Source organism: Schistocerca gregaria, unplaced genomic scaffold, assembly GCF_023897955.1.
Source record: "Schistocerca gregaria isolate iqSchGreg1 unplaced genomic scaffold, iqSchGreg1.2 ptg000229l, whole genome shotgun sequence".
Classification (NCBI taxonomy): domain Eukaryota; kingdom Metazoa; phylum Arthropoda; class Insecta; order Orthoptera; family Acrididae; genus Schistocerca; species Schistocerca gregaria.
Genome location: NW_026061748.1, coordinates 1,703,521 through 1,710,618, shown reverse-complemented (window position 1 = coordinate 1,710,618; position 7,098 = coordinate 1,703,521).

Below are 7,098 nucleotides of genomic sequence, written 5' to 3'. Positions count from 1 at the left end.
ACTTTTCACATTCTCCCATACAACGCGGCTGCTAGACCTCCTTTCATGCAAAATCTTAAGGTCCTAGGTCATGAAAAAGCCGCCAAAGCCGGCTAAAAAGTGAATAATCGATAACTAAAACTTGAATTGCACTACTTCTTACTGGCTATTACTTCAACTTTGAAGTTTCTTCTTTGTTCTACAATGGTGCTTTTAGTGTCTCCGCATACCGCAGCACGCGACATAGCTTTGCAGACGATAAATGTAACCGTCTCAGAGAGAAAAGCGGCCAATGTGACGATCTGGCTTTAAATCGATTCGATAACAAATGACGAAAACGGACGGCTATTGCTTCAACTTAGAAGCTTCTTCAGTGTTCTACTATGGTGCTTTTAGTGTCTCCGCATACCGCAACAAGCGACATAGCTTTGCAGACGATAAATGTAACCGTCTCAGAGAGAAAAGCGGCCAAATTGACGATCTGGGTTTAAGTCGATTCGATAACAAATGACGAAAACTGACGGATTTCTCAGGTTTTTACTACATATGAACAGTTTTCACATTCTCCCGTGCAACGCGGGTGCTAGTCCTCCTTTCACGCAAAATCATAAGGTGCTAGGTCATGTCCAAGCCACCAAAGCCGGCTAAAAAGTGATAATCGACAACTAAAACTTGAATTGTACTACTTCTTACTGGCTATTACTTTAACTTAGAAGCTTCTTCTGTGTTCTACTATGGTGCTTTTAGTGTTTCGGCATACCCTAGCACCCGACATTGCTTTGCAAACGATAAGTGTAACCGTTTCAGAGAGAAGAGCGGTTATGTGACGATCTGGCTTTAAGTCGATTCGATAGCAAATGACGAAAACGGACGGATTTCTCAGGTTTTTATTACATATGAACACTTTTTATATTCCCCCGTGCAACGCGGCTGCCAGTCCTCCTTTCATGCAAAATCTTATGGTCCTAGGTCATGTCCAAGCAACCAAAGCCGGCTAAAAAGTGAATAATCGACAACTAAAACTTGAATTGTACTACTTCTTACTGGCTATTACTTCAACTTTGATGTTTCTTCTGTGTTCTACTATGGTGCTTTTAGTGTCTCCGCATACCGCAGCACGCGACATAGCTTTGCAGACGATAAATGTAACCGTCTCAGAGAGAAAAGCGGCCAATGTGACGATCTGGCTTTAAGTCGATTCGATAACAAATGACGAAAACGGACGGCTATTGCTTCAACTTAGAAGCTTCTTCAGTGTTCCACTATGGTGCTTTTAGTGTCTCCGCATACCGCAGCACGCGACATTGCTTTGCAGACGATAAATGTAACCGTCTCAGAGAGAAAAGCGGCCAATGTGACGATCTGGCTTTAAGACGATTCGATAACAAATGACGAAAACGGACGGATTTCTCAGGTTTTTAATACATATGAACACTTTTCACATTATCCCGTGCAACGCGGCTGTTAGTCCTCCTTTCATGCAAAATCGTATGGTCCTATGTCATGTCCAAGCCACCAAAGCCGGCTAAAAAGTGAATAATCGACAACTAAAACTTCAATTGTACTACTTCTTACTGGCTATTGCTTCAACTTAGAAGCTTCTTCAGTGTTCTACTATGGTGCTTTTAGTGTCTCCGCATACCGCAGCACGCGACATAGATTTGCAGACGATAAATGTAACCGTCTCAGAAAGAATAGCAGCCAATGTGACGATCTGGCTTTAAGACGATTCGATAACAAATGACGAAAACGGACGGATTTCTCAGGTTTTTACTACATATGAACACTTTTCACATTCTGCGGTGCAACGTGGCTGCTAGTCTTCCTTTCATGCAAAATTTTACGGTTCCACCTCATGTCCAAGCAACCAAAGCCGGCTAAAAAGTGAATAATCGACAACTAAAACTTCATTTGTACTACTTCTTACTGGCTATTACTTCAACATAGAAGCTTCTTCAGTGTTCTACTATGGTGCTTTTAGTGTTTCCGCATACTGCAGCACGCGACATAGCTTTGCATACGATAAATGTAACCGTTTCAGAGAGTAGAGCGGCCAATGTGACCATGTGGCTTTAAGTCGATTCGATAACAAATGACGAAAACGGACGGATTTCTCAGGTTTTTACTACATATGAACACTTTTCACATTCTCCCGTGCAACGCGGCTGCTAGACCTCCTTTCATACAAAATCTTAAGGCCCTAGGTCATGTAAAAGCCACCCAATCCGGCTAAAAAGTGAATAATCGACAACTAAAACTTTAATTGTACTACTTCTTACTAACTATTACTTCAACATAGAAGCTTCTTCTGTGTTCTACTATGGTGCTTTTAGTGTTTCCGCATACCGCAGCACGCGACATAGCTTTGCAGACGATAAATGTAACCGTTTCAGAGAGAAGAGGGGACAATGTGACGATCTGGCTTTAAGTCGATTCGATAACAAATGACGAAAACGGACGGATTTCTCAGGTTTTTACTACATATGAACACTTTTCACATTCTCCCGTGCAACGCGGCTGCTAGTCCTCCTTTCATGCAAAATCTTAAGGTCCTAGGTCATGTCCAAGCAACCAAAGCCGGCTAAAAAGTGAATAATCGACAACTTAATTTGAATTGAAATACTTCTTACTGGCTATTACTTCAACTTAGAAGCTTCTTCTGTGTTCTACTATGGTGCTTTTAGGGTTTCCGCATACTGCAGCACGCGACATAGCTTTGCAGACGATAACTGTAACCGTTTCAGAGAGAAGAGAGGCCAATGTGACGATCTGGCTTTAAGTCGATTCGATAACAAATGACAAAAACGGACGGATTTCTCAGGTTTTTACTACATATGAACACTTTTCACATTCTCCCGTGCAACGCGGCTGCTAGTCCTCCTTTCATGCAATATCTTATGGTCCTAGGTCATGTCCAAGCCACCAAAGCCGGCTAAAAAGTGAATAATCGACAACTAATACTTGAATTGTACTACTTCTTACTGGCTATTACTTCAACTTAGAAGCTTCTTCTGTGTTCTACTATGGTGCTTTTAGTGTCTCCGCATACCGCAGCACGCGACATAGCTTTGCAGACGATAAATGTAACCGTCTCAGAGAGAAAAGCGGCCAATGTGACGAACTGGCTTTAAGTCGATTCGATAACAAATGACGAAAACGGACGGATTTCTCAGGTTTTTACTACATATGAACTCTTTTCACTTTCTCCCATGCAATGCGGCAACTAGTCCACCTTTCATGCAAAATCTTATGGTCCTAGGTCATGCCCAAGCCACCAAAGCCGGCTAAAAAGTGAATAATCGACAACTAAAACTTCAATTGTACTACTTCTTACTATCTATTACTTCAACATAGAAGCTTCTTCTGTGTTCAATTATGGTGCTTTTAGTGTTTCCGCATAACGCAGCACGCGACATAGCTTTGTAGACGATAAATGTAACCGTTTCAGAGAGAAGAGCGGCCAATGTGACGATCTGGCTTTAAGTCGATTCGATAACAAATGACGAAAACGGACGGATTTCTCAGGTTTTTACTACATATGAACACTTTTCACATTCTCCCGTGCAATGCGGCTGCTAGTCCTCCTTTCATGCAAAATCTTAAGGTCCTAGGTCATCTCCAAGCCACCAAAGCCTGCTAAAATGTGAATAATCGACAACTAAAACTTGAATTGTATTACTTCTTACTGGCTATTACTTCAACTTAGAAGCTTCTTCAGTGTTCTACTATGGTGCTTTTAGTGTCTCCGCATACCGCAGCACGCGACATAGCTTTGCAGACGATAAATGTAACCGTCTCAGAGAGAAAAGCGGCCAATGTGACGATCTATCTTAAAGTCGATTCGATAAGAGGTGACGAAAACGGACGGATTTCTCAGGTTTTTACTACATATGAACACTTTTCACATTCTCCCGTGCAACGCGGCTGTTAGTCCTCCTTTCATGCAAAATCTTATGGTCCTAGGTCATGTCCAAGCCACCAAAGCCGGCTAAAAAGTGAATAATCGACAACTAAAACTTCAATTGTACTACTTCTTACTGGCTATTGCTTCAACTTAGAAGCTTCTTCAGTGTTCTACTATGGTGCTTTTAGTGTCTCCGCATACCGCAGCACGCGACATAGATTTGCAGACGATAAATGTAACCGTCTCAGAGAGAAAAGCAGCCAATGTGACGATCTGGCTTTAAGACGATTTGATAACAAATGACGAAAACGATGGATCTCTCAGGTTTTTACTACATATGAACACTTTTCACATTCTCCGCTGCAACGTGCCTGCTAGTCTTCCTTTCATGCAAAATTTTATGGTTCCACCTCATGTCCAAGCCACCAAAGCCGGCTAAAAAGTGAATAATCGACAACTAAAATTTCAATTATACTACTTCTTACTGGCTATTACTTGAACATAGAAGCTTCTTCAGTGTTCTACTATGGATCTTTTAGTGTTTCCACATAACGCAGCACGCGACATAGCGTTGCAGACGATAAATGTAACCGTCTCAGAGAGAAAAGCGGCCAATGTGACGAACTGCCTTTAAGTCGATTCAAAAACAAATGACGAAAACGGACGGATTTATCAGGTTTTTACCACATATGAACACTTTTCACATTCTCCCGTGCAACGCGGCTGCCAGTCCTCTTTTCATGTAAAATCTTATGGTCCCAGGTCATGTCCAAGCCACCAAAGCCGGCTAAAAAGTGAATAATTGACAACTAAAACTTGAATTGTACTACTTCTTACTGGCTATTACTTCAACATAGAAGCTTCTTCTGTGTTCTACTATGGTGCTTTTAGTGTCTCCGCATACCGCAGCACGCGACATAGCTTTGCAGACGATAAATGTAACCGTCTCAGAGAGAAAAGCGGCCAATGTGACGATCTGGCTTTAAGTCGATTCGATAACAAATGACGAAAACGCAAGCATTTCTCAGGTTTTTACCACATATGAACACTTTTCACATTCTCCCGTGCAACGCGGCTGCCAGTCCTCCTTTCATGCATAATCTTAACGTCCTAGGTGATGTCGAAGCCACCAAAGCCGGCTAAAAGGTGAATAATCGACAACTAAAACTTGAATTGTATTACTTCTTACTGGCTATTACTTCAACTTAGAAGCTTCTTCTGCGTTCTACTATGGTGCTTTTAGTGTCTCCGCATACCGCAGCACGCGACATAGCTTTGCAGACGATAAATGTAACCGTCTCAGAGAGAAAAGCGGCCAATGTGACGATCTGGCTTTAAGTCGATTCGATAAAAAATGACGAAAACGGACGGATTTCTCAGGTTTTTACTACATATGAACACTTTTCACATTCTCCCATACAACGCGGCTGCTAGACCTCCTTTCATGCAAAATCTTAAGGTCCTAGGTCATGAAAAAGCCGCCAAAGCCGGCTAAAAAGTGAATAATCGATAACTAAAACTTGAATTGCACTACTTCTTACTGGCTATTACTTCAACTTTGAAGTTTCTTCTTTGTTCTACAATGGTGCTTTTAGTGTCTCCGCATACCGCAGCACGCGACATAGCTTTGCAGACGATAAATGTAACCGTCTCAGAGAGAAAAGCGGCCAATGTGACGATCTGGCTTTAAATCGATTCGATAACAAATGACGAAAACGGACGGCTTTTGCTTCAACTTAGAAGCTTCTTCAGTGTTCTACTATGGTGCTTTTAGTGTCTCCGCATACCGCAACACGCGACATAGCTTTGCAGACGATAAATGTAACCGTCTCAGAGAGAAAAGCGGCCAAATTGACGATCTGGGTTTAAGTCGATTCGATAACAAATGACGAAAACTGACGGATTTCTCAGGTTTTTACTACATATGAACAGTTTTCACATTCTCCCGTGCAACGCGGGTGCTAGTCCTCCTTTCATGCAAAATCATAAGGTGCTAGGTCATGTCCAAGCCACCAAAGCCGGCTAAAAAGTGAATAATCGACAACTAAAACTTGAATTGTACTACTTCTTACTGGCTATTACTTTAACTTAGAAGCTTCTTCTGTGTTCTACTATGGTGCTTTTAGTGTTTCGGCATACCCTAGCACCCGACATTGCTTTGCAAACGATAAGTGTAACCGTTTCAGAGAGAAGAGCGGTTATGTGACGATCTGGCTTTAAGTCGATTCGATAGCAAATGACGAAAACGGACGGATTTCTCAGGTTTTTATTACATATGAACACTTTTTATATTCCCCCATGCAACGCGGCTGCCAGTCCTCCTTTCATGCAAAATCTTATGGTCCTAGGTCATGTCCAAGCAACCAAAGCTGGCTAAAAAGTGAATAATCGACAACTAAAACTTGAATTGTACTACTTCTTACTGGCTATTACTTCAACTTTAAAGTTTCTTCTGTGTTCTACTATGGTGCTTTTAGTGTCTCCGCATACCGCAGCACGCGACATAGCTTTGCAGACGATAAATGTAACCGTCTCAGAGAGAAAAGCGGCCAATGTGACGATCTGGCTTTAAGTCGATTCGATAACAAATGACGAAAACGGACGGCTATTGCTTCAACTTAGAAGCTTCTTCAGTGTTCCACTATGGTGCTTTTAGTGTCTCCGCATACCGCAGCACGCGACATAGCTTTGCAGACGATAAATGTAACCGTCTCAGAGAGAAAAGCGGCCAATGTGACGATCTGGCTTTAAGACGATTCGATAACAAATGACGAAAACGGACGGATTTCTCAGGTTTTTAATAGATATGAACACTTTTCACATTATCCCGTGCAACGCGGCTGTTAGTCCTCCTTTCATGCAAAATCGTATGGTCCTATGTCATGTCCAAGCCACCAAAGCCGGCTAAAAAGTGAATAATCGACAACTAAAACTTCAATTGTACTACTTCTTACTGGCTATTGCTTCAACTTAGAAACTTCTTCAGTGTTCTACTATGGTGCTTTTAGTGTCTCCGCATACCGCAGCACGCGACATAGATTTGCAGACGATAAATGTAACCGTCTCAGAAAGAATAGCTGCCAATGTGACGATCTGGCTTTAAGACGATTCGATAACAAATGACGAAAACGGACGGATTTCTCAGGTTTTTACTACATATGAACACTTTTCACATTCTGCGGTGCAACGTGGCTGCTAGTCTTCCTTTCATGCAA